Source organism: Bos indicus x Bos taurus, chromosome 14 (genome assembly GCF_003369695.1).
Source record: "Bos indicus x Bos taurus breed Angus x Brahman F1 hybrid chromosome 14, Bos_hybrid_MaternalHap_v2.0, whole genome shotgun sequence".
In the NCBI taxonomy this organism is placed as follows: domain Eukaryota; kingdom Metazoa; phylum Chordata; class Mammalia; order Artiodactyla; family Bovidae; genus Bos; species Bos indicus x Bos taurus.
In genome coordinates this window covers 29390275-29394087 of record NC_040089.1, presented here as the reverse complement: position 1 = coordinate 29394087, position 3813 = coordinate 29390275, and positions in this window count along the sequence as shown.

Genomic DNA, 3813 nt, shown 5'->3' with positions numbered 1-3813 from the left:
ACCACACTCCAGTACTCTTGCCTGGAAAATCCCATGGACGGAGGAGCCTGGTAGGCTGCAATCCATGGGGTCGCTAAGAGTCGAAGACGACTGAGCGACTTCACTTTCACTTTTCACTTTCATCCATTGGAGAAGGAAATGGCAACCCACTCCAGGGTTCTTGCCTGGAAAATCCCAGGGACGGCAGAGCCTGGTGGACTGCCATCTATGGGGTTGCACAGAGTCGGACACAACTGAAGCGACTTAGCAACATGATGAAACTGATTTTCATGTGACTACATTCTGGTCATTCTTCAGGTTTCAGTGGAAACATCAGGCTTCCTGAGATGCCTCACTGGGAGCTCTCTGTCCGTACTGAATCCTAGCACTCTATTGTAAGGTTATGCCATCCCCCTATTAGAGGACACACACAGGGTCTTCCTTATTCTTCATTGGGTCCACAGTTTTAGCTTAGCATCTGGCCCATAAGAAGCTCTTAATGAATGTTGATGTGTAAGTGAATAAATGAATGGAAGAAAGCTCTCATTGGAGGAGAGTTTTTAAAAAGGTTATGTCCAGGGTTTACTCTGTCCAACAGATTGGGTGAATATGAGAGGAGGGCAGGAAATAGATGTGAATAATAAAACACTTTGAATAAGTATATTCTGCTGCTGCTGCTAAGTCACTTCAGTTGTGTCCGACCCTGTGTGACCCCATAGACGGCAGCCCACCAGGCTCCCCTGTCCCTGGGACTCTCCAGGCAAGAACACTGGAGTGGGTTGCCATTTCCTTCTCCAATGCATGAAAGTGAAAAGTGAAAGTGAAGTCGCTCAGTCGTGTCCGACCCTCAGCGACCCCATGGACTGCAGCCCACCAGGCTCCTCTGTCCATTGGATTTTCCAGGCAGGAGTACTGGAGTGGGGTGCCATTGCCTTCTCCAAAGTATATTCTAGGGAAAAGTATTGTCAGAATCTTTTCCCTGGGAGAACATTCGATAAGCTTCAAGACTGCCAAAGCCCTCCTTCAGCAGGGTGTCTCTTCATCTTCCACATTAGTGTTTCCTGGGAACTATTGAATGCTTGAACATGGTAGAATCAAATAAGAAGTTGGAGAACTAGAATGTGACCTTTGTCATCATTCTAATTTTATTGACCCCTCAGTATTCATTTTATTGATTTTAAAATCAATGGTGTTTTCTTTGTGTCCATAGCTGGGGAGCAAGCAGTGTGAGCTTGCAGCAGATCTGTGGCTGTATTTTCAAGCTCAGTCAGTCATCAGGATGGCAGAGATTTGACTCAAAAGAAATCTGTTTTCTGAATTAATGAAATAGCTTTTATTTGGCTCTGCCATCTTTATGGAGCAGTTAAATCTTTGCTCTAGGCAGAAGTGATGGCAATACCACTATTTATAGAGGCACAGCAGTGTGCAGGACTCAGAAATGCAGATAGTTCAGTAAATAGTTCATTCTAGACTCCTGGTCTTTCATAAAATGGTCCAAATAGTCTTCTCATATACATAAACTTTTTATGAAAATGAGAAAGCAAGCATCTCAAATTCAGACAAATATTAGTCAAGGTGTTGGATTTGGAGACCACTATGATGAAATTGATTTTAAATATCATTTTTTCCATTGGACTTTCTGTGACACAAATTGAATATACTCATCCAATACATAGAAACTTGCTTTTTCTTTACTAAAAATAGTTCTCATTTACTGTGTGCCTGCCACATGTCATATAATCTTTTTGAGCTTTCACAACATGGTACTTGCGTGTTTTTACTCCAGATTTACTTAGGAGTAAATGAAGTAGCTTGAATTGTAAATAATTTAAAAACCAAGATCACAAAGCCAGGGTTCCACTTATATTTCTTCGATTCCAGAGTCCCTGCTCCTACCATGACAAAGATCTAGGAAGAGTAGTGGAATTGTCAGTATAGAATTTAATGTATTGGCTTGGCCAAAAATTCGTTCGACTTTTTCTGTATAATGGTATGGAGAAATCTGAACAAACATTTTGGTCAACTCAATATTTTAAAATTCTTAAAGGAAACAGCTAAGAGATTTTCCCCCCTAAATTGAAATTTATATCTTAAATTTATGAATAAGGCTATTGTGAAGGTAGGAGATATTTCTCTGGGAGGTGAGGGTGGATGCTCTGGAGAGAGAATAAGGTGGATAAAATTGTGAAATGCCTATTGACTCTTAGAGCTGAAAACATTGGTTAGAATAATACAAAGGAAGTGAGAGTGCACTGTAAATCCTCAAGTTCTGTATCAGTTGAGGAGATGTGAAAAGACAGGAAGCAAAATGTTCAGTATCCTAGAGGGTGGCCAAAGGAAACAAGACAGAGAAGCAATAAAGAACACAGGAAGCTATGATCAGGAGTGCCTGCTGTGTGCTAAGTTGCTTCAGTTGTGTCCAACTATTTGTGACCCTATGGACCATAGCCCACCAGACTTCTCTGTCCATGGGATTCTCCAGGCAAGAATACTAGAGTGGATTGCCATGCCTTCCTCCAAGGGATCTTTCCGACCCAGGGATCAAACCTAGGTCTCATGTCTCCTGCATTGGGTGGTGGGTTCTTTACCAGGATATCAGGCTCAAGTGAGATGATGTATGCCAATCACGGTTCTTACGAGGGAGATATCAAGGGTGACACTTACAAAGTGGTTTTAGATTCTGCTCTGTGATCAGGAATAAGAAGGCATTTTCCTCCAAAGATCTTAAGGAGAAGGAACAAAGGCAACAAGTATGGAAGTTAGATCTAGAACAAGTTAGAGAAGTCAGGTAGACTAGACAAAAGTTGGGGCTCCATTGACTGGCCTTCCAACCCCAAGGGCAGTGACAACATTTTGTCTCTTGCAAGTCTCTGCCAGCAGACTGAATGGCAGACGCTAAGGTCAATGAGCTGAGATCTCTGTCCAGTCTCAATGAGATCATCTTGTGAAGGCAGATGGAAGAGGCAGAGAAAAGGACAGATGTGAAAGCAGATGGTTGTCACAGACAACCCTCTGACACTAGTGGTGGGAACACATCTGTCTTTTGCACACATCTATCACGCCTGTCTTTTGCCCTCCCTCTTCCAATTAAACTGGAACAATTGCTATGGAGAACAGTAGGAGGTTCCTTAAAAAACTAAAAATAGAGCTAACATATGACCCTGAAATCCCACTCCAGGGCATCAATTCAAAGAAGAACAATGATCTGAAAGGATACATACACCCCAGTGTACAGCACTGTTTACAATAGCCAAGATATGGACACAATCTAAATGGATAGAGAAGATGTGGTACATATATACGATGAAATACTACTCAGCCACGAAAAAGAATGAAATAATGCCATTTGCAGCAACATGGATGGACCTAGAGAGTGTCATACTGAGTGAAGTCAGTCAGACAGAGAAGGAGAGATATCCTCTAACATCCCTTATATGTGGAATCTAAAAAGAAATGATACAAATGAGCGTATTTCTCTTTCAAAAGAGAAACAGTCTCACGGACTTAGAGAGCAAATTTATGATTGTCAAAGGGGAAGGATGGGGTGAAGGGATTGTTAGAGAGTTTGGTATGGACATGTACACACTGCTATATTTAAAATGGATAACCAACACAGTCCTATTTATAGCACAGGGAACTCTGCTCAATGTTACGTGGCAGCTTGGATAGGAGGAGAGTTTGGGGGGGATGGATACATGTAAATGTATGGGTGAGTCCCTTTGCTGTCCACCCGAAACTATCACAACATTGTTAACTGGCTATAGTACAATATAAAATAAAAAGTCAAAAAATAAGTCACAGACTGAACCGTGAGTTGCTATATAACACCGGCAT